The sequence below is a fragment of the Podarcis filfolensis genome (genome assembly GCF_964270895.1).
Source record: "Podarcis filfolensis genome assembly, chromosome: 15".
NCBI classification, from domain to species: domain Eukaryota; kingdom Metazoa; phylum Chordata; class Lepidosauria; order Squamata; family Lacertidae; genus Podarcis; species Podarcis filfolensis.
In genome coordinates this window covers 30037884-30063156 of record NC_139618.1, presented here as the reverse complement: position 1 = coordinate 30063156, position 25273 = coordinate 30037884, and the positions used below count along the sequence as shown (strand labels likewise).

General features: G+C 41.4%; 1 long non-coding RNA gene across 1 annotated transcript; it reads left to right on the top strand.

The window, feature by feature from the left end:
* The first annotated feature begins 1854 nt into the window (after positions 1-1854).
* LOC310750817 lies at positions 1855-21423 on the top strand. The gene is made up of 3 exons (XR_014542305.1): positions 1855-2062; positions 20252-20339; positions 21308-21423. It is a non-coding gene; the product is annotated as an uncharacterized lncRNA (long non-coding RNA).
* The last annotated feature ends 3850 nt before the right edge of the window (positions 21424-25273 follow it).

Here is a 25273-nt window from a genome sequence, read left to right as displayed (position 1 = left end):
ACATTAAAAGGAAAGACCTATCCCTGAGAACCCAGAAATCCTCTGCCAGTCTGAGCAAACAGCACTGGCCTAGACGAACGAATAATCTGAGCTGGAATAAAGCAGATCCTTGAATTGGACTTCTTTCCAATTTATAACCTATAACTCTCTTCCAAACATGCAATTCCATTTCTTCTTGCCCTGTCATTTCTGTTTAATGTGCAGCTAGCAAAGTCAATTCACAGGAGCTCATGCATTCTCAAAGCACCATCCAGCTTGTTAGTAGCTATTCTTGATGTCCACTTTGTGTCACTGCTGTGGATATATAAGACATATCCCACACTTGTTTGCATCTATATTCTGGATTAAATCGAAAGCTCCATCTGCCTTGGCTTGCTGCGCACCAGCCTTGTCTAATGATCAGTTCAGCAAAGTCCAAATGCCACAGCCGGGCAAGCCGCAGTCTGGTATCTGGATGGCTGAGTTGGCTGCAAGAAGAAAGCAGGTTATTGTTGTTGTTGAGGACACATATATTCTCCAGCATAGCACCAAAGAAGTGTTAATCCTAAATTAACATAAGGGATTATAGATAGAAGGAAGGGGGAGTAGGATTCTGCTCAAAAACTTTTGAAGTCAGCAATTGGGCCAGATTTTGAAGCTGGAACAAATAGGACAAATCAGGGCCAAGGTAGACCGTGTGTTAGATGTGTGATGATCTCATTTCACATACTTGTTTGGAGGTTAAAAAAAACCCCACACACAGCAGGAATGGGGCTCTCTAATCATATTGAGAATCACTGTGTCCAAAGTGGAGGCCTTAACCCAGGATACAGAGCCTCATGCCCTGCTGGTCCTCTCCATCTGATTCTCAGAACTCTCCCCAGACCATACCTCTCACTGGACCTCCCGAGGTGCTTTTGCCTGCCTCGGATGAGTTCTTGAACTACAATCATGCCTCTTGCTTTGCTGGATGGGGAGCTATGTGGAGGTAGAAACTTACGACTTTGGCCTGTCTGAAACTTAGTCTGCTGTACAGAGATGAGAGTCACAGATGTGACCCTCATCTCTGTTGCTCCACCTACTTTTTGCTTCTGGTCCTGCTCACTGCTGGCATGCAGTTCCTGGAAGGTTGTCCACAATGAAATGCAACAATCATGTTGAAAACAAGGTCTCCTGGGTTAACCATTCCCCTTGCATCACAGCATTGACAAAGGGCAGCTTCTCTCCCAAGGGGAATAGCAAGAAGGCAACTTTTCATGGGGACATCCATCCCATGTGTTGTGTTCCAGATCTGATCACTACATCTACTTTTTTACTGTTTAATTTTTTTAAAAAAAGAAAATATTAAATGTGATCATGCATTTTATTTATTGCCTACTTAGGTCCTGAGATGCATTTATTTCCTCTTGTGTAAGCCTGCATCATTTCTGAACCACCAAGTAAAAGTCAGCCCATCAGTCATTAGGGATGGGTGAGTGGATGAATGAATTGGTCTGTTTCTAGACTCTGTCAGTTTTGCATCTCTTCATTCATAAGCCCATTCTATCCAATTTCTGCATTAATCTGTGTATTAAAAATAATCTACATGAAACTTCATGTAGACATAAATATTTTGAAAATATTTTCCCCTCAATGTGCATGATTTTAAGCATACTTTGTCGTCAAATAGGCATTTCTATATACAGTCATACCTTAGAAGTCAAACGGAATCTGTTCCAGAAGTCCATTCGACTTCCAAAGCATTTGAAGACTAAAGCGCAGCTTCTGATTGGCTGCAGGAAGTTCCTGCAGCCAATCAGAAGCTGTGGAAGCCCTGTCAGATGTTCAGCTTCCAAAAGAACTTCCATAAACTGGAACAGTCACTTCCAGGTTTTGATCATTTGAGAGCCAAAACCAAGGTACGACTGTACATTGATCCCATTCACGTTGGGTTTCCTATTCTGTTAAACGACTATGAATAGTCAGGCACCTCTTTCAAGTCATTGTGCTGAATACATGAACACCAAGAGGTTGGACTCAGAGATGTATGTGGTGTTGGGAGAAGATCCAGTCACGTGGTCTGTTTCTGTTGAGTACCTTTGAGGTATGGATGATATCTGAAAAGTGCTTTTATCTCATAGAGTTCACTAACAGTCGCCAAGATCAGAGCTAGGCATAGGGGGAAGAAATTTGATTCACTTCACTTTTTAAAGGCAAACCTACCCAGTCTGCACTTTCTAAAACAATACATGAACAATACACAGCCATCCTTCAAAAGCCACACTTTGGCAAATTTAGCAATGCAGTTCTTCAGCCCAAGCAACGTGAAAATGCATTATATTTGGCTGGGTGGGTGGGGAGTTGCTTTGCAAAAATCTGTATTCGGCAATATCGTTTTTTGAAAATGGTTAGAAGAAATTTGCAGTAGAACACTGAGGACTCTTTAAAAATAAATAAAGAAATCACAGATGGATGTTGAAATGTGCAGACTTGAGAGTCGGGAAGGAGAAAGTGAGAGAAAACAAAGTAGATAGATTTCCTTATACTGAATCAGAGCCAATCCTGCTACATAGCTTTTCATCGTTGTCTGCACATCTCCACCTGGTTTCCTTGTGTGATTCTAGGATGAGATACATCTTTACTTTTGCTTTTAAGTTTGCGGCCAAGAAAGAGAATGTTGAGAATTGGCTGTGATAGCTAGATAGCTAGATACATATATACATTGCTGATAAAAAATATGGGCTGCTTTAATTTGGCTATGGATAAATCCTGCAGCTCCATTACATTCAATGTCTTTCCAGACCAGTCTGTGCTCAACCTTTCTCAGCCGGCCCTTTCCACGTGAATTTCAATTATACCACTTCCACTTTTGTACTAGTTTTCTGCCATAAATATGGCAGAGGAGACACTTCCATTATGAGCCTCTGACTTCCAGGAATTGAATGAACAGAGCTGGCCAAAACAAATTCAAAGAAATCAACCCACTGTATCTTGTAATGAACAGATTCAAGAACAAAATCACTGACCTGGGTCATTCTGTGGTAGCTTGCATTACAACAAAGAAAAGAAAATGTGAAATAACATTTTGCTTTGGAAGGTTGGATTCCTACAGCCCCTGGAAGGGCATTGTAACCCCCTCCCATTCCTGCTGTCATGGAAACATCCACAGCCATGGTCCTTACTGACATCAGAGCTCTGATCTTGGTGGGGGAGGATTTGGTTTGGTTCACACAACCCTTCCTAAGCTGCACTTTCTGAAACAATGTACAAAACGAAATGCCACTATTGCAAACGTACCCTTCCCAAGTTTTGAGATGCAGATTTCCGCCCCCAAAATGGATTTAAATTGCATATATTGGGAAAAGGTGTCCATAAAAATGGATGTATTAGTGAAAATAACATATGAAAACAAATTATATTAGAGGAGAGAATGTTTTTGACAGTGTGTATGTTAAACAAAATGGTGTGCAACAGTTTATATAGAGGAGAAGAAATGGGTACTCAAATGCTGATAAATTTTCATGAGTACATTAGAAAAAACAACAATAACAAACTGACGCACAAGCATGGGAAACGGAACTTTAGAGGGAGGAAAAATGGGGAACTGGGGGAAACTGACTTTTTTGGAATCATCCATTTCTGGTAGGGGTATTCACATGTTATAGTCAGCAAGTGTACAATCTGCATTCACAAAGAGAAATTGCACAAATCAACAAAGGTGCACTCTTTCACACAAACACTTGAACATCTGTAGAAAAAGCTGGTACCTGTGTTTAGTATAACATGTGAACAGATCTTAGTGTCAGGTTGGTTTGAGGGCATATGGAGGGAGTGTCAGGAAATGGCTTCAACCCAAAGGATCCCAATCTATTCAACATGCCCCCAAACAAAGAATAGATTTAGACAAGCTCGTGGCTATGTCTAGATCTCCCCATCTTTTCTCTTTCCCATTGCTGAGTCTTGTGTCAATGTTGTTTGGTGAGGATCATCTACATGTGTAAATAGCAACTTAATGCTGCTGTCATCAAATCATGAACATGCACATGTGAACAGGGTTCTAGAGGCCTTTGCACCACACGCTTTGTTGATAGACACACAATATTTGCATTATCAGTATTGGGATGAACAGGAATGGTTTTTTAAAGATTAGGCTACAATGGCCTGAGCCTACAGGGGATTTGCCCAAGGCCACCCATTGTGAGTAAAGATTTTGCAACATTTTCATTCATCCTAGCCTTCCAAGCCCAGTAGTTGAGCCATTGCACCACATGAGAAATCTAGACAAGCATTCTAAATGTATTTCTGTCGTGATTTCCATAATAAAAAAACCTATTCCTTGCATATTGAAGCTTCAGTCATGTACCATTTACTTACTCATAAATCCTTCTGACATCAGTGGGACTTATACATGTATTAATGATGGCAGCGTGGTATCCTAACATTGTGAATTAATGACCTAGATATTAACCAACACTGGTCTCGGGGATGGGTGGGTGGAATCACAGTGCTGTTTAAGGTGATATTACAAGCTGAATATGATGTATGTGCGTTGTCTACCCTCTCTGTATTCTTGCATTTTTGGAATAGAAACCAATGGGACTTCAGCCCAAACAACGGTATTGAGGTTACCAGGCATTCAGGATATGTCTTCCAATGTGGCAAAACTTGTCTCATCATTGAACTCCATACAAATATAAACTACTGATAGTCGTGGCAGTGGAAAATGATCAGCATGGATCTTTTTTATTATAAGCTAAGTAAAAAGTTAATTTGCAATGTGTGAACCATTAACCACAGTGACCCCTTTAATTAGACTACGACGCTTGCTCTAACACCCCAAATGGGAGCCATATGTTCTTTCCCATGCACTCTGTAGACTTCTGTGAGATCATCACTTCCATACCATAATAGTTTACTCCTTTCATGAGACTTCTAGTCCAATAAAGATACCTTCAGTAATTAAACTTCTCTCTTTCTCTCACAAATGGATCCAAGCTTAGGCAGATCAAGATGAGAGAGAGAGAGAGAGAACATGTCTGATTACAAAAGATAACTTTTGTGCCAAAACCAGGACCCCTGACCTATTGGTACAATTACTCAAAGCTTAATATGGTTTATGGCTCACTTGAGTCCCCATCCATTGTGACCTAGTAAAAGTGTTGTACTTTAGAGAAACCTCTCTAAAGGTCAAATGATTGGGAAGGCAAATTGCTTAGCGATGAACAATGTATTTACTAGATGTGTTGCAAAAGGAAAAGAGGGAGTTGTAAAACCTGGAATTACATTTGAGATCATTTTCTGTCCTCAACCTGCTTTGAATGCTGTAGAGGCACATAATAATGGCTTATGGATATAAATGTAATGTGTTTGGCGTTCATATTGGATTTCTGCTGTGGCTTGTGAAGTGGAATGCTAGTAGGAACTGCTAGTAGTTTCTGCTGGATGATCAAGGAGGGATGGGAGTTCTTATCGTTGCCAGAAATTAGTGGGAGGTGGTGCTGGAGGAAATGGATACATCACTTAGGGCTGGATGAATCTGTCAATTTCAGCTTCTCATATTCTCCAGTCTTAAATTCACTTCACAACATTTCTGCATCTGGTTGCATTTTTAAAAGTCTTCACCAAAATCCATCAGCATTTTAGTGTCCATTTCTCTTAATATATACATGTTTTGCAAGCACTTTTGACCGATACGGTGCCTTTTTGTGTGCTGTTTTCACTAATGCAACTTCCCCTTAATACATACCTTTTAGTACAAGTTATTTGATTGGAGAACCTCATCACAAAGTTCAGAGAAGTGCGGATTTTGTAGGTTTCCGTCAAAATATGAACTGAATCTGATTTCTCCCACATCCCTCACTGGCATCGTGGAAGTCTGCAGTTGTTGATTGATGGCAGCTATTGACTCAGCAATTACATTATTGGACAGAGGTGCCCCCTGCCATTACTTCCCTCACTTATGGGAAAACTCTAGTTCCTCCAGATATTGCTCAACTACAACTCTCATCATCTCTGACTACCCCTCAGCCAAAAACACTTGAAGAACCACATATTTTCTACCCACTGATTATTGAAGTTCATTTAACTTCAGTAACCACTAGCAGTGACATGTGAAATAGTTGGAACTACAGTCTCCCATTGACTGTTTGCTCCATATCCTGATGAATTTCTAAGTGGACCTTAGTATGCCCACCCCCACACAAATGAGTGGCTGGTTTGCATTCCATTCTATGGCAAAATCAATTGATAAATAATTGGTCTTGTGGATTCTGTTGTCATGAAGGTCAAATGTGCCTTCTAACCTTGACACTGATGGGCCAGCTCTCATTGGCAGAGAACTTGAGAGGGTTGTGGTGCCATTTGCCTCTTTGCAAAGGATTCACAGAAACATATTGAACCCCCCCATGTTTCTTACATATATACAGACTCATTCTCTAGACATTCCCTACTCATCATAATGGAGTACACCTCATTAGAGGTCCTTTTATTCACCATCAGCCAGTTGGTCTGGGGCAGGTCTTATGAGCCAACTGCTATTTTCAATACCATCATTAACAATACAGTGGTACCTCGGGTTAAGAACTTAATTCGTTCTGGAGGTCCGTTCTTACCCTGAAACTGTTCTTAACCTGAGGTACCACTTTAGCTAATGGGGCCTCCCACTGCTGCGCGATTTTTGTTCTCATCCTGAAGCAAAGTTCTTAACCCTGAGGTACTATTTCTGGGTTAGCGGAGTCTGTAACCTGAAGCATCTGTAACCCGAGGTACCACTGTACACAAAATGCAAAGATTGCCATGTGGGAGGGTGGGCATAAGGAAAAATTCCAAACTCCACAGCTGGGTTGTTGGGATCAACCCAAAATATCACAAAATAATGAACAAGTTTTTAAAATATATCTATCTATCTCCAATTTGCTTTTTTATTACAGTACTTTATTGCAGTAAAAGAGATCTGATAAGATAAGGTGTGTGTGTATGCACCCCATCTCACCTTGTTGGGGGGGGCACCTTTTTCCTCTTAGCGCACTTGACCTTGGAAATGTTTAGAGAGTACAAGACAAGAAAAATGTCCTATTTTCCAGCACTGTCATCCATTACTCAGCTGAGCGGAGACTTGCCATCCAAAAGTGGGAGAGGAATTAAAAAAGAGAGAGACTCAAAGGGAACACAAATTACATTTGCTGTGATCAGATAACAAGGAAATACAGTCAAGTCCCCCTCATGCCCTGAGGGGAAACACGTCTAATTACACATTCAGCAGTGCTAATATTTCCTTTAAGGCAATGCGTAAGGAGACAAAACCAGGGTGGCAACTTGCAAAGACTTTTCTTCCCTCCATCTCTCTTTCTCTCTTTCTTTTCCCCTTTTCCCTGACCCCAGTGGTTATCTCCTGATTTATCAGCAATACTAGATGGATTTTTTCACATCAGTAGGCACCATCCAGAAAAAAAAAACCCAAAACAAAGCAAAGCAAAACAAAGCATAACAATCACAAAGAAAATCCAGGAAAAATAAATCAATGTCCACAAAGAAACTGACCAATTTCGGAAAGACCAATTTATTCATAAAAGCTATAGTCTGTAAGAGGCACCTTCCCTCTCTTCCATCCATAATATCATTGAATGGTGGCCCAAGACACAGCCAGAGGAAATGGTTGTTTGTTAGGTTTTCTATTGTTTCTCTCTGAGAGCTTCAACTTTCTTTAGCTTATGTTCTCCATCTCTCTCTCACACACACACCACTTTACATTTCAAAAAAGGCTTCTTAATGAATTCTGGCTGATCACTATCCTAATTAATTTACGATAGCAGCGAAAATGGAGCTCGCTGAATAGATACAGGGGGGTAGGCTGGGGGGGGGCTCCCCTGTGCTCTGCCTGCAAAGTCCAGGCTGCTGCTGCAGGTAAACCTGTTCCATACTTGGGGATGTGTGCCACCATTGCTCTTCGAAGGTCGCAGTTGCGCCTTTATGGGAGCAGTGTTTTGCAAAAGACCCAGGCGACGACACGCTCCTGCAATCTTTCTTGTATTAATTGCTCATTCTCCCCTCAGGGAGATTGCATCTCCTATCTTGAATATGAGAGAGAGGTTGTTTGGGTTTCTTTTCAAAGGAGCAAATGAGTTTTCGTTGTCAGGGAAAGAAAGGCTTTCTTAAATTCTTCTCACTCGTGCACCGGAGATGTGTCAAGCGCTCCAATAGCTCAAGGTTTTTTTTTGGGGGGGGGGCAAATGAGGTTAAGGAGTCAGGAAACTGATGGACTTACAGACTTAGCACAGCAAGAGCTAGCTTGCATGTGTGTGTGCGCGCGCACACACACACACGCACACACACACACGCACACACACACCGTGCAAGAATGAAAGAGAAGTAAAGAATTTTGAATTAACAGTCTCTTGTAAAGGATCGCATCACAATCTAAGCTTTCAGGTCATCACACCAGCTTCCAATAGTGGTTGCCACACAAAATAAATAATAAATGTTTTGATGAAAATTCTGTAACGTGGCCTCATTTTTCTCAAGAGCGTGGTGAGGTGATAAAGAGGAAAATTCAGAAATTTCCCAAGAAAAATGAATATTTTGAGAAATTTTGGTTTAGCGTTGGCATCAGGACTCCTTTGACGGGTGGCTAGCTCCCTGTGATGAGAAAGCAAGAGAGAAGCGGGGAGACAGACAAACAAAAGAGCTGGCAGTCTGGGAAAGAGGGATATGCACAGACCAAAACTTGGGAGCCAACCATACAATGCACAAGGGCTGTTGACAAGGCAAATGCCCAAGCCTAATGAGAAGTATTTATAAAGAGAACAATCCAGGTCAAGAAAGACCAATGGGCTACATAGAAGTGATGTTATAGTGCAGCTTTTCCAACCTTGGTTCCCCAGATATTGTTGCACTACAACTTCCATCAGCCTCAGCCAGTATGGCCTGATGGCCAGGGCTGGTGGGAATTATAGCCCAACAACATCTGGGAAAACAAGGTTCTGCCAGGCTGTTTTGGTAGAATATGGAAAAGCAGCAACATGGCCTTTCTCCTCCAATCTGTCTCCTTTTACTCTTCTGCAGTCATGCAGACTTAGAGTGCCTCAATTCAGGTTCTGGATATGCTTGACTTGAAAAGGAAGGAAGGAAGGAAGGAAGGAAGGAAGGAAGGAAGGACCCATATTAGAGGTGGGGAAATCATTTTGGTCACAGAGCATGGTTGAGAACATAAGATTGTGCATCTGAAATTTCTGAAATGTGCAATCAAATCTTCATTTCTGTGAGACTCTTCCCCCGCCCCCTGAAATTCATTCCTGACCAATATGTTTGCAACCTGGAAACTGTCAAAATGTCGTAAAAGGGAGGGCCTGTCCGGGTAAGATATGCACCACTAAGTAAAATTGCTTCCTCGAAGCAGCAGGAGTCTGTTGGGATAAGTATTAAATAAAGCAGATGAGCCTTAGGACATTTATTCCCTCTGATCATATAACGCCCAAATCCTTTAGAGCTTTGCTCATCCCCTATGGAGACTGAATTAGGTTCTTTACACAGACAAAAATAACAGACCCTTCATCCCTATTACAGAATAACTCCCCCTCCCTTTCTTTCTGTCCCTATGGAGCTTTGTCCATTGTCACAGGAAAAGAATTGTGATTATTACAGCTGCAGTGTTAGATCAATCAATCAGTTAGATTAATCAATTAGAAACATTTGGATTGGCTAAAAAGGTGCCCAGGAAAAATCAGCCCACAGATTATTATCATTTTAAAATCTTAATGCAAGTACTAGTTAACACTGCAGATGGCAGGCATCATCTTAGCAGAGGTATTCCTTCTTGGGAGTGAGCAAAGGACAAAGCGATCTTGCATTTCATCCCATTAGAACTATTATTTTGTATGCAGTTATATGTGGATTGGATCAAGTAAGAAATAAACAAAAACTCATGCAAAAAACCAGCCAAGATTTATTTAATTGGTGCCAGCCCTATATTTTAATAAAGTTTCTTCCCACCGCAGTGACTTCTAAGGATAGTCAGGGATTGTCAAAATGGTGCCCTCCAGATGTTATTGGACTCCCGCTCCCATCAGCCATTGGCTGTGATCAAGGATGATGGGAGTTGTAGTCCAGGAGCATGTGTGGGGCACTGCATTGTCTACCGGTGATGTAAACAAATAAAAATCTTAAATGTGCATTCTTGAAAGTTGTTTTGTTTAGTCGTTTAGTCGTGTCTGACTCTTCGTGATCCCATGGACCAGAGCACGCCAGGCACTCCTGTCTTCCACTGCCTCCTGCAGTTTGGTCAGACTCATGTTTGTAGCTTCAAGAACACTGTCCAACCATCTCGTCCTCTGTCGGCCCCTTCTCCTTGTGCCCTCCATCTTTCCCAACATCAGGGTCTTTTCCAGGGAGTCTTCTCTTCTCATGAGGTGGCCAAAGTATTGGAGCCTCAGCTTCACGATCTGTCCTTCCAGTGAGCACTCAGGGCTGATTTCCTTAAGAATGGATAGGTTTGCGGCATGTAATGCCTTAAGAGAGAATATTATGAAAATGATATACAGGTGGTACATGACCCCAGTCAAGCTTGCAAAAATATATCACCTGCCCGATAATAAATGTTGGAAATGTAAAGAAACTGAAGGTACATTCTTTCACCTTTGGTGGACGTGCCCAAGGATTAAGGCTTTCTGGGAAATGATCTATAATGAAATGAAAAAGGTATTTAAATATACCTTCCTGAAGAAACCAGAGGCCTTTCTTCTGGGCATTGTCGGCCAATTGGTGCCAAAGAAGGACAGAACTTTTTTTATGTACGCTACAACAGCAGCAAGAATACTTATTGCAAAGTATTGGAAGACACAAGATTTACCAACTTTGGAAGAATGGCAGATGAAGATGATGGACTATATGGGACTGGCAGAAATGACTGGCAGAATCCGAGACCAGGGAGAAGAGGCGGTGGAAGAAGATTGGAAGAAATTTAAAGACTATTTACAGAAATATTGTAAAATTAATGAATGTTAGAATGATGTTGGATAGAAATTAAGTGGTTTCCAGCTGTAATGCTTTAAGAATATGGAAGAAGGGTATAATTAGGTAAAAAAAATAATAACTAAAATGGTGTTGGATTGGAAATAAGTGGTATTGGCAACAAAGTTAATAAGAATATGCAAAAATGAATTGATAATGTATGAAAATACTGAGTCATAAAATGTTAAGTTATAGAGATAAGATAAATGAAAGAGGGTAAGGATTTGCTGACTTGATTATTTAAATGGGAATACAAGAAGGGGAGGTGTGAGGAAGTCAAAGAAACAAGCAAACGAGTTTTATGTTATGAAAAATAATTGTTTTTAATTTTTCTTGTTTTTGTATGTTTTATTTATCTTTTTATTTTTTATTTTTTCTCTTTTATTGTTATGTGTTTTTGTATATTTGTCTTTGTAAAATCTTAATAAATATTTCTTTTTTTAAAAAAAAGAATGGATAGGTTTGATCTTCTTGCAGTCCATGGGACTCTCAAGAGTCTCCTCCAGTACCATAATTCAAAAGCATCAATTCTTTGGTGATCAGCCTTCTTTATGGTCCAGCTCTCACTTCCATACATCACTACTGGGAAAACTACTTGAAAGTAAGTCCTATTGAAATAAGTTGAATTTCCATTTAAGTAAACAAGGTTAGGACCAAGGCTGTAAGAGCAGTTGGACTGTGTTTGTTTGGTTCTATGACAAGATATGAAAGTGCAGAATTAGCAAGGTTGGTTTTTCTGGGTCTCTGTACCATTCCATCTGAGAAGATGTAGCTGGTCTTTTCCTTTAATTTGTTTTTTAACGGCTGAACAGGGATATTCCTGCCTGTCAGCCTGACTTCTGACAATATCCCTTGCTGCTTATCTTTCACTCATCCTCTTCACTCCATCCCAATACTGGCAGCTGTGTCCATGTCACACCACCTCTGGTGAGGCAGGCGGGGAGATTAGCTGTGCCTGAAGCTAGTGCCAGGACTATATCCTGGATTAGCCTGGCAACTGCTCCATGCTACTAAGTCACTTTGGGCTCATCCAGACTTCCTTTTGCAGCACACTTTCCAGGCACACATTCATGCTTTAAAGCTCCACCTCTCTCTCTCTCTCTCTCTCTCTCTCTGTGTGTGTGTGTGTGTGTGTGTGTGTGTGTGTGTGTGTGTGTTTTCCCTCTAAGCATTTTCCCTGGAAAAACCCTCATTTTATCGCTAAATGGGAGCAAACAGCCATCCACAGAAACCCATTTGTTGTTTGTGCCGGGTTTTCATGGGGAAAGGTCTGGGACCAAAAAACCCATACTCGGACACAGAGCTTTAAAGCCCAGATCTGTGTCTAGAAATGTGCTGCAAAAGGAAATATGGATGAGCCCTTACTGTGTGTCAGAGTTGTAGCATTTTTGGGGAAGGTTTGTGAAGAACTAGTGGTACCGCAGAATGCAGGGAAGGGGAGCAACTCATAAGCACGAAGGTCCCCATTATTTTGACTGTTAAAATGTTCAGATGGACATGTGGTATAGGCTTCCACATGGCTGTACTATGACTGTGACACCTCTGACTGCACACTTGGGCAAAACACCTGCAGGGATTTCTTTTTGAAGGGCAGTGGTAGGAATTTCACACACCTTTGATGGGTGGTGAATATTTCATGTGAACCCATCCTCCTGTGGGCAGAGCAAATGTATTCACCAACAGATAGTGAACACTTGCTTGTCTATTCACACACACACACACATATCCTTTCTATTTTTGAGGAGGGGGGAAACAAGCATCCAACAGAAAAGTTATAAAACAACAACAGAACATCATTAAACACACACATACAAACAATAACAAAATATAATAGTAGCCAAAAATATACAAAGCAAAGCAATATCAAATTAGTGAACAGCAACCAGAAAAGTGAGAGTTGTCCAACATCAGAATAGGGGGTGGGGGTTAATTAAAGGGTTGCAGCCAATATGAATCCTACTCAGAGCAGACCCATTGAAGTTAATGGAGATGGCTAATGTAGGACAATTAATTTTAATGGGTCTGTTACAAGTACATGTTAGTTGGATATAACTCGCAGCCCAGTGAGAGGGTACTTGGGGGTTTACAATGTGTGGGCAAACTGAGTGGAGATTCTTACATTTTAAAATATAAGAGACCTCCACGACCTGCATGCAAAAGATGTTAAAATTTCACCTGTCTCTTGAGGATCAAACCAGCCTTCAGAGCCAGACATCATCAGGCACTAAAATGGTATCATCTAATAATAAAAATGCCCAATTCTTAGAAGGAACACCTTCAATATCAAACTTACTGCATTTTTTTTGGACAGATTTTATAGTGTTTCATACGAAGACAGTATTCATAGGGAAATGTGTGGATTACGACACAACCAAACCATTTGTCATATATATATATATATATATATATATATATATATATATATATGAGAGACACACTGTTCTGGCTGTCAAGCAAGACTTGGGATGAAAATGACTGAAAATATTCTTTCCTTCTACCTCAATTGAGGGAAGGAAAGTGTTAAGACCTGCCACAGTCCTAATCACTGTATAAAGAGGGGACATCTGGAATGGGATGCTTCAAAATCCAAACAGATGCTCAAACCTAGCCCACCAGATAGGGCCAACAGCCGAGGCAATTAGGAAAAAAATGTCATTAATTCCATCAAAGGTAATTCCTTCATATTAAGTTGAATTACACTAGCCATGAATTTGGCCTACAGTTTTAGAAGTGTAGAAAGTTTCTGTCTTTTGAGTACATGTTTGCTCCTTGTCACCAGAAAATCATGCTAATTTGAAAGCCAGGAAAGTCATTTGATGACAGACCTATTCTTGTATCACTGCCACCCGAGCTCACCCTCCCAGACTGGGGGCTTTCTATTCAATTCCAGCTTGCTGCTGGAATAGAATTGTAGTCACTATTCCTGCAAAAGTGAGCAATGATGGGACCAAGTATATCTCTCTTGGGAGCTATTCCAGATGTTGAATGTCAAATATACCCTCTTTGCGTCCCTACATACTGTATATATAATGTAAGTCACAGGGGTGACAACTTGAATAAAATATTGGGGAGGGGGACTGTGGCGTTTGCCCTCCTATGTGTGTGACATCATACTGGGTTCATAGGGAAAGGGTTAACTAACTGTAAAATGACTAACCAATGGGAACCCAGGGGGCAGAGTTAACTGTGTATAACGTTTAAGCACAGAGGTTTTTTGAGGGAGTTAGAGTTGTTGAGAAGACAGTCTGGAGTTAGAAGAAACAGAGAAGAAAAGTTTGTGGGTTGGGCTGGAATGGTGTGGGAGAGGGAGAGAATTTGTTAAGAGGAGTCAGTCAAACAGTTGAGATAATCAGTCAGAAGGTATTTGGAAGGTATAGGCCGCTAAAGAAACAAAAGTTAAGATACTGACAAGAATATTATCTGAGAAACCATAAACTTGTTAATGTTTGTAAAATAAACTTGTTTTTTTGGTTCACTTTTAACAACTGACTGGACTCAGAGTTTTACCAGAGAGTAACTGGTTGGTGGCAGCGGGGAAGCAAGCACAGTGGTGGCACAGGGATCAATAGACTGTTAAACGTCCGGGGACCCTGTGTGATCGCCACAGGGACAAGTAAGCCCTGCCCTGCATAAATGATCACATGACGCATTGCATGGGGACCATATGAATGGCAATGCCCCTCAACTTTGGGGGTGCGGCCCCTCAAATATTTTATTTGGAGGGGGGCAAAGACCCCTCAGCCCCTAGGCATTGGCTCCTATGATAAGTCCCCAAAAAAGAGCCTAAGAAGAGAAATGGAGTTGTTGGGTAGGCTCAAGCAGGGTAGGGGCGTGAGAGACAATTTTTTAAAATATTCCGGTCCTAAGCTTTAATATTTAAAGATCAAAACCAGCAGCTTGAATTGAGCCTGGGAGCAGAATGGGAAAGGCAAACAGGCCCATCTGATTTGTGCTAGGTGAACAAGCTACTGGTAGTATCATAATCAGCAATGGGAACCATTTCCATGAAGTGTGGGGCTTGTCGTGTCAAAGGACATTTGGAATATTAACACTGATTCATGTTTCTCCTCAACTGGCAGATAGGGTGGGAGACTAGAGGGCTATAATGGCTGAGGGTGGGGAGGCTTTTTGGACAACCTCACTCAGAGCTGTATCATCCAGCGCTGCCATTCTACTTAGGCAACATAATTCTGTGCAACAGATTTTCCCCATCCTCTCCTTGCACCCCTGCAAAATCTGTTCCAGAGTATCAAGGGACCCCATGGAGAAAATTTTAGGGGTATGCAGGAAGAGGGGATGAAGGGGTAAGTCCTGTTTTGTGAGTGGAATGCCACTCACACAGGGATACAACCCTTAGTAATTCACAATATTCATTAGTATAGGAAATGTACACATAGGAGATGTTGCCTTAAATATCACTGGGTCTCGGGGGCGAGCTGCTGACAGCTACCATGTGGCAGCCACAACTTGTAGGGCCTTTACAGAGGAGAAGGAAGAGACTAAAGATTCCATTGAATGCATGTTACATAGAACTGGGAATGTAATCCTGGATAACTTAAGGTTAACACACTTTGCATTGCTTTTGTCTGACTGTTCAATTAGATTTTTATCGCTGCAGCTGCTAAAACAAAGAGCTATCTCCTCAAACTGATGAAGTGAATTTGAGTGCTCTCCCTTTCTCCACCTGCGATACACATTTGGATTTTTTTTTTAAATCATTTTTTATTAAAAGTTTTTATAACAATAACAAACATGTAACAAATACATAAACAGACGAAAACAAAAACAAAACAAAAAACATGTACCATTTCATATCTTAATTTCTTATACCTTTCTTCCCCGACTTCCTCATGCCTCCCTTTTCTGTATTCCAAATTCTTATCAATTACTCAGCAAATCTTCCCTTATTTTAATTTAAATTTAATCTAATCTTCCTTATTCTCCTTGTCTTAACCCTTGCTAATAGTAACCATTTACTTTCCAATCCAACATCATTCTAACTTTCATTAATTTTGTAATATTTCTTTAAATAGTCCTTGAACTTTTTCCATTCTTCTTGCGCTGCTTCTCTTCCCTGGTTTCGGATTCTGCTCGTCATTTCTGCCAGGCCCATATAGTCTATCACCTTCATCTGCCATTCTTTCAGTGTGGGTAATTCTTGTGTCTTCCAGTACTTCGCAATAAGCATCCTAGCTGCTGTTGTAGCGTACAAAAAGAAAGTTATATCCATCTTTAACACCCCCTGTCCGACAATACCCAAGAGAATCCTTTCCCTTCGGAGAGTTTCAATGAACTTTGGCCAATTGCAATAATTCACTTAATTTATCATTCACAGGTTGTTACATCACGACCTCGCAATTTGGAATCCATAATTCATTAATTGCAATCATGACTGTAATGTATTATTTTGGTATTTAAACATGGAGTCATATAATAGGATGCAGAGTAGTTCTGAAAACCTGCATGATGTTGGATACAGTTGTCATTGATCATCTGTGGAGCACTTTAACTGTGGAAAAGCACCGTACAACACAAAGCTCATCCAGTCTTCTACCCATAGACACACAAATGCCATCTTTTATTTGTTTTAGGGATGCTTGAGGATTTCATTTCATCTGTATTTTAAAGGGATGTGACCTGGTTTGCACTTCCCAGACTAATACCCAGAGCAGAATGCAGTTATCAGTTGGCTTTCACACTCCAGTGACTTTTGCTAAACACTTCTTGGCTCAAATAATGTACCAAATGCACATAAAAAAATGTATGCTTTAGGTTAAAATCCACATAAAATGTGTATTTTAGGATAAGATGAATACAGCAATGTATATTTTAGGATAAAATGCGTGCAAAATAATGTACATTTTGTACGTTCCTTGAAAATCACAGATTGACACTGAAATGGCATGGAACAGATTTATGAATGAACAGATGTGAAACTGACACAGATTGAAAATAGACTGATTCATAGCCATCTCTTACATGATGTTTTTCCCCGTCCACCAGGCAAGTAGCATCTTTGATGTGGGGCAATTTTAAAGAGGAAAATAGCATGGAGAAAGGGGGTTAATCCCCTCCCTCAGTGCTGTGATCCTGATTTTATTTGCACTCCCCCCACCCCCAAAAATATCTGTGGTTGCTCTTACATTTTTTAAAAAAGTTGCACCCACACATGCGCAAGATCTTGGGGGGTAATTCACCGTTGTTTCCTGTGTCTCAATGAGCAGCTGAGCAAAATAAGAATAACAATTTAAAAATAGAGATTTGCTGAAAGCCTTCAAGTGAGGTTATTCTGGATTGCACTTGGACTGTTGCAAATATTTCCAGTTTCCACTTGTCAGGCTGAAAACAGTGACTTGGGCCCAATGTAGACATGTTCATTCAACTTTGCAAAGCCTCTTTAATTTATCTTAGCTACCACAATTTTCACCACCTGGTTCTACTTCCTTTTTCCTGGATTTGCACCATGAGTGACCTCGGTCAATCAGGGTTCCCATAGCATCCTAGATGGTGCCACAAGGCTGAGTAGCCACCTGGATTTGGCAACATGATGTCATCACTAAGAGCAAATTAGGTCAGTCGAGACAGCTGAGACTGAAGGCAGTGCTTGCTTGATTAGGCATGCAGGAAGCCCTAGCCTAGACAATCAGGGACCAGGCAGTGAACAGGACATCACTAAGCTACATAGACAATCAGATTTAGCTACAGCATGGCACCACTTAGGGCAAATTAATTTAATTAAAGAAAGTGAATGAGAAGGTGCAGCAGATGGTAATAGAAACAAGAAATGGATGAACGTTCTTGCAAGCAATATTGAAAAAATCAGGGATAATACATTGAAGAGAATTTCCCTCCAAGCAATAAATGATTACTACTTCCATGCAGCAAGGGGGTATGTCTGAACCATGTGAGATGAAACAATTGTGTGGGACTTTGGCAATCAAGTGGCACCTTTCAGACAGGGTGCAAGTAGTTGGGCATGACACATGAGCTTGCCTTCACTCATGTTGTGTTGCTTTTTATCCCCATGTTGTTGTTGTTTAGTTGCTTAGTCGTGTCCGACTCTTCATGACCCCATGGATCAGAGCACGCCAGGCACTTCTGTCTTCCACTGCCTCCCACAGTTTAGTCAAACTCATGCTGGTAGCTTCGAATACACTATCCAACCATCTCGTCCTCTGTCGTCCCCTTCTCCTTGTGCCCTCCATCTTTCCCAACATCAGGGTCTTTTCCAGGGAGTCTTCTCTTCTCATGAGGTGGCCAAAGTATTGGAGTCTATTGGATCTGTCCTTCCAGTGAGCACTCAGGGCTGATTTCCTTAAGAATGGATAGGTTTGATCTTCTTGCAGTCCATGGGACTCTCAAGAGTCTCCTCCAGCACCATAATTCAAAAGCATCAATTCTTCGATGATCAGCCTTCTTTATGGTCCAGCTCTCACTTCCATACATCACTACTGGGAAAACCATAGCTTTTACTATACGGACCTTTGTTGGCAAGGTGATGTCTCTACTTTTTAAGACGCTGTCTAGGTTTGTCATCACTTTTCTCCCAAGAAGCAGGCGTCTTTTAATTTTGTGGCTGCTGTCACCATCTGCAGTGATCATGGAGCCCAATAAAGTAAAATCTCTCACTGCCTCCATTTCTTCCCCTTCTATTTGCCAGGAGGTGATGGGACCAGTGGCCATGATCTTCGTTTTATCCCCATGCTTGCCCCTAAAGCCTGGGCTTGTAACCATGCTGCTGCAGCTAAGAAGTTGTCTTCTTCTACCTCCAACACCAGACTTTGGGTTTTGTCATAGGGTTCTGCAGACAAAGCCCCATTCCCCTGCTGAGTAGGAGCGGACCTCTCAGATCAGATCTGCAGTATTTACGGACCTCTGCCTGCAAAAAGAAAAGAAAAAAGACCACAGTCCGCCTTGGATCTCACTATGCAAAGCGTACTTATTGAAATCAGCTGTATTAAAGCTTCTCTTTCAATATTTCTTTTCCACGTGGGTTACTACTGACAGAAACTGCGTGGAGTGAAGATGCACTCCCTGCCTAACTCTGTTAATGGATTATAATTCTGCGCTGCAAAGCCACCTGCTGTTCTCTTGCACTCTTTTTCACCCCACCTCTGCTGATCTGCCTGCTTTAGCCATGCACTGCATGTTTTCAAGCTGACAGACAGAGAGGGGGGGATATTATTTTTTAAAGACTATGGAATACCTGTATTCAAAAGTTGTAGTCTCAAGTTGAAGGAAAGCACACGCAACCAGAAGTACCATAACTGTCCTACTATATACATATATAGCATTTCTATCCCATCTTTTTCTTCAAGAAATTCAAGGTAGAATGCATGGTTCTCCTTGTCCTCATTTAATTCCCACAACAACATTGTGTAGGCTAAAAGGCAATGCCCAAGTTCACCCAGTGAACTTCATGACTGAATGGGGATTTGAACCCTGGTCTCCTGGATCTGAGCTGGACACTCTAACCACTGCACCACACTGTCTCTCTTGTATATAGTTTTGCCTAATATACTTATTTTTGCAAGCAACTTCCCTACTATGATGCATCTTTATATGTGTCCCCCCCCCCCGCCAATATAAGCATTTTTATGCACACTCCAGACTAGTATATATATACTTGTACATATTACTTGGATGGAGAACTGCCCTGCAAAATTCAGAGAAGTGCAGCTTCCATAGAATGACTGCAGATTGGTTTAGGTATTGTTTCAGGAAGTGCAAATTATGTAGTTTCACCTTTCAGTGTGAAATGTATTGAATTCCTCCTCCATGCTTACCAGGGAACAAATAAATTTGTTTCGGGGCCTGGTTCCATGCAGTGTGCTCCCATCTGGTGACCCTCAGCACAGGTCAGGTGAGGCAGAATTTACATGACTGGTTGGCTTGCGTGAAACATAGAGGTGCTTTTAAAATGGAATTGTCCCTTACGGGACAAACTGGGTACATCTTGAAGTAAGTAAATGAATAAACCCATCTTGGACCTAATCTAATTAAGTATCTTGTGTTGTTGTTTGTGTGGCTCATTCATTTCTCTCTCCTCTTTCCCTCTCTTGTAACCAGCTGTGACCTAGAGGTTGCTTGTTGTATTATAAAAAGGGTTTTTTCTGTCTGTGTTGTACAAGCAGGAATAAGGGAGGCAGGAATGAGCACATTGTCTCCCTGCTAATTAAAAAAGATGCCTGGAGGTTAGCCTCTCTCGCACTCGGGAAACCGAAAAACAGAATGATGAACCCCATCTCAAAGTGGAATAATAATAAAAAGTGTGTTTTGAATTTCAAAGGAACTCATAATTATTGGAAGGACCAGTGCTTATGGCACACCTGATGCATACGAAGCCCTGGTGTCACAGATGGTGAAAGTTTCCAATGGTAAGAAGGTCTTTACAAGCAGGTTAGAGGGATGGTGATAAAACAACACCATGGAGGTAAATTAAAGCAAATCCTCTATTTTATTTTAATTTTTATTTCTTTCCTATTGAACCATCTTTATGCCCCAGTACCTCAACATCTTCTGGACCACCTCTCCTGATATGAATCTCTTCTACCCTTAGATCATCATCTGAAGTCTTTCTTTAGGAAGATGATGGCAAGGGAGGGCATTTTTAGTTGTGAAATCCCCATGTGTGGAATGTTCTCCCCAGTGAGACCTACCTGGTGCCTTCAGTGATGTATTTTTGGTGCCAGGTAAAACCTTACCTCCCCCCCCCCCAGGTTTTTGTTGGACTATGATGGTGATGTTTGCTGGTAGTTGTGCTGCATAAGCTTTCTGGAGCTGTTATTGGGGGTTACTTGTGTGTTTTTTATGAACTGAATGTGTTTCTGTGTAAATGTTTTTTCTGTAAATGTGTTTTTTATTATAATGTATTTTTTTACTTATGTTCTTAAATATGTTGCAAGTCGCTCGGAGACCTTTTTGTGTAGCGAGTGACTAACAGCTTCAAATAGTGATGATGATTGACATCTTCAAATATCTTAAAGGCTGTCACCTAGGCAATGGAACAGTAGCTAATGGGCTCAAATTACAAGAAAGGGAATATCAGCTAAATATTAAGTAGGTCCTGAGGGTACAAATTGTTGGACGGTGAGACAGACTGCCTCAGAAGGGGGGCGTCCCTCAGTGGCCTTTCCTTCATTAGAGATGTGCAAGCCGATCTTGATGATCAACCTCAAGCATGCTGATGCAGCAGATGGACCCGATGGTGTTTGATGTCTGTCTGTCTATCCATTTATCCATGATCAACATGAAGGGTTGACATTGTTGGGGGGAAATTGGGACACCTGCTGGAGCATCTGTGCCATGTTGATCTCACATCCACCTTGCCACACCTCCTCTCCAGCCCAGGATGAAGCAGTGACTCAGCAAGAGGGAGTTCAGGGAAGCAGTGTAGTCCCACCACACTGTCCATTGTTCATACCTACAAAGATTCTAATCTCTCTCTCCCATCCCACCGCCTGAGCCTCCTGACACTTCTGCTCCACTTCAATGCTGTCTTGAACAGGAGATACTCAGTTTATCTTTATTTATCTTTGCTGCAAAATAAAGTGGATGGAATGGGGAGGAACTATCATGTTGTGTTCTATCAACTGGGTCTGGTGCTCTGCCTCTTACAGTGGTCAGCTTGTAAGAAGAACAGTGGAGAGGAGAGATGTCCACCACCGCCTCTTTCTTTTGCCCTGGAGACAGACAAGTCAACATCTGTTGACCAAGAGGGCAAGGTGAAAAGTGACACCTTCAAACTACATGACAGGGGATTTCAGGTAAATATTAGGGAGGACTTTCCGACTGAGTTCTTTGACAGTGGAACAGACTGCCGTGAAGGTGGTGGACCATCCTTCATTACAGACTTTCATAGTAAAAAATTATAAAATAGTCCAGTGGCACCTTAGGGACCAACTAAGTTTGTTCTAGGTATAAGCTTTCATGTGCATACCTAGAATGAACTTAGTTGGTCTCTAAGGTGCTACTGGACTATTTTTATTTTTTTTATTTTGACTGCATCAGGCCAACATTGCTACCTACCTGAATCTAGACTTTCATAAGTAGAGATTGGATAATCACCTCACAGAGTTGCTGGAGCAATGCATTCCCCGCATTGGCAGGGTGGGGCTTGGACTGACTGAATGAATTTATTATTTTGGTCACAGACCAGTTCCAGGGGCTTGGATTAGATAGCCTTTGAGGTCGTTTCCAGCATTATTCTATATTCCATGAGTAGAGGACTTTATTCAGCCCAAAGGCCATATTCACTTCTGTTAGTATTTTAAATTTTATTCTAGGCTTCTTGCCCTGCCAGACAAATCTAGAAATATCCTTCTGCCACTTCTGTGCAACCTTCCAAGTGTCACGTGTCACAGCGGTTGAGGGTAAAAGGCAAAAATGAATGTGACAGATAATTTGACTGCACAGTAGGCTAGTTTTTTCACACACTCCCTTCGCTGTATCCAGAGAAGTAAGATGCATTAACACAGTTCAAGGGCATATTTCAGCCAGACAAAAACTTTTGGGGTGCAAAGTAAGACAAGTGGATGCTGTGGTTTGGGGAGAGGGTGTGCAGCCTGCAAAGAGGCCAGATAGAAAGTTCTGGGGTGTTGCATTTTGCCGCTGGGACTGACATTCTGCCCACCCCCATATTCTAATCAGAATGTACATATAGCTGTTCTTTAAAAACATATACAAAGATAGATAAAACAATTGTTGGGGGGTGGAGAAGACAGGAGAGGAGCAGGAGGCCAAGAGCAGCAGTGAAGTAGAATATAAAAGCTTTTGCTCCCCCTTGGCCAGATAATTGAGGAGGTGTCAGCTTGCACCATCCATCAGTTGTAGTGAAGTAGGAGCACTGACTCATTGCCTCCCCCAGAAAGGAGGGAGGTTGAAGACCTCCTCCTCCTCTCCCAATACCAATAATACAACAAAAGAATCGGAAACCTCTGCAGGCATTTATGTGGCTTGATTAAACAGACACCACAGCCTCTCTGCTGTGCCCTGAAACCTCCTTCCTTCCATCCCTTCCTTCAATTTTCTCTTCCTCGCCAATCCTTTTGAAGATGCATCAGGTCTGGAGTTCAGATTAATCCAACTGCTAGATGTATTATTCATTTCTATGCTTTAATGATGTGATAAGGTTTCTGGAAATAGGAAAAGGCTCATTAAACTGTCATTTGAATATAGATCACAACTAAATTTGGAGGGAGAGATGGAGCTTGCCAGCCAAGCGTTCTCTCCATCCCACATCCCTGCTTTGCACACATGCCGTGCGGGCATTTCCAGAGGAGAGAGCACAGAGATTAGCACTTATACACTATTGATTCTTCAATTAATTAGTAGAAGGGGTGCAAGGAAAGGAGGGAATTTGTAAAGGGGGGCAATGCCTACAGACAGTGAGATCAGTAGAGGCAGGTCTGTCAATTTGCTATCTCAAAAAGGGAAAAAGTAAGAGAACCATACTTCTCTGGTTGATTGTCTAGTAATATCACAAAGAGCTATCTCTCACAGTTCCTCCTGGTTGGATGTTCTTCTCCATTTTCTAATACAAGAAGCCAATGAAAACTATTTCTACGCGCTCTCTCTACTCCCCTACCTGCTTCTTTCCCCCTTTTCCTTACTTGAGTCCTCTCCAGCTGGTACTGAAGATTGGAGATGTTTCAATATTTTTGAAACTTAATGAGTGCTTTGCCTCCACTTCTTCTGAAAAATAAACCCTTTGGTACCAATGGGATGCAACATATGGCTGCCTCTGAAGCTTCAGGTATGGGTTTTTGGCTGGCACCCATTAATCTCAAACTTTTTTTGAAGCTTCCAGAGCTACATCACCTTGTGCTTATCCACTCATACACTTGATGATGCTTCTTGTGGTCTCCTTCCTTCATTCCACCACAGAGTTGGAAGTAACCTTAGTAGTCATCTCCTCCAGTTTCCTGCCAATGTGGAAAACCCATTCCCATGGCATCCCTGATAGGCAATCACCCACTCACTCTTTGCTTAAAAGCAAAGAAATGTTGACTGCTCTGTTTCACTATTAAGAAACCACCAGGAAGTCAAATCAAATCTTTATTGTTATGGTTAGGAAATTCTTCCTGATGTTTAAGTTGAAATCCCCTTTCTTAGCATTTTATCCAGTGTTAGCCCTACTCAGAATAGACCCAATGAAATTAATGGACATGGCCAAGTTAGGGTCTTTAATTTCAGTGGGTCAACTCTGAGTCAGACTTGGTGGGATACAATGTGAACCTATTACCAGTGCTTTTTTCGGGGGGGGCAGGGGTATGCATACCCCTAAACATTTTGTGAATCTAAATTTGGCTTCATTAAAGGGCAGTGTTTCAATATGAGTAGGAAAATGAAAGTACCCCTAAACATTTTTTAGAAAAAAAGAGCAATGCCTATTAGTATAGGTCCTACCTTTGGAACAGCAGAAAACCAATATGCTCCATGATTGTAGATGTGGCAGCCCTTCAAATTTTTGAAGAAGGCTGTCATTACCCATCTTAATCATTTCTTTTCCAGCTCAACAGATCCAACTCCTTCAGTTTTTCTTCAAAGGACTCACTATCTTTGCTGTCTTTTGTTGGGAACATTTCAGTGTGTCAATATCCTTCTTAAAGCTCATTTCTGCTTCTTCCTCTCTCCAATGCTTGGAATCTCCAGCTGATACTGGCGATTTGACTAGATACATTTCAGTACTTCAGGTCTAGGTTTTCACATGGCAGCCATTCATTTCATAACCCTTAAGAATTTCCAGAGCTACATCACTGGAGCACACAATTAAACTCATTAAGGGAGTCCACTTAATGTGACCTGATTGCAGCTCTGGTTTCCAGAGTCAATTCAAAGTCTGATTTTGACCTATAAAGCTTCATGCATTCCAATAATTCAAGGACTACCTCTCTCCATTTAAACCAGCCTGGACCCTGTGTTCAGCATCTGAGGCCCTTTCTCTGTGTGCCCCTTCCGTAAAAGGTGTGCCTTACTTGAGGGAGGGACAGAGGGTGGCCGTATAAGGATGGGCCTTTTCAGTGAAACACACACAGCCTACACCAATTTGTGGAATGCTCTCCAAGGAAAACATGCCTGTTGCTATCATTGTCTATTTTGGGGTATCAGGCTAAGTCATTCTTTTTTCTTTGTACCCAGGCCTGTGATAGTTAAATTAGCCTCTACTTTGGTGCTCATCTTTTAGTGGGTCTGGGTATTGTGTTGAACCAGGAACATTTTAGGAATTTTGTGTTGCACATAAATTACTGGCTCAAATTTTCTGGCTCTTAATTGATTTTACCAGCATGTATTTTATCTTGTTAAGTCATTT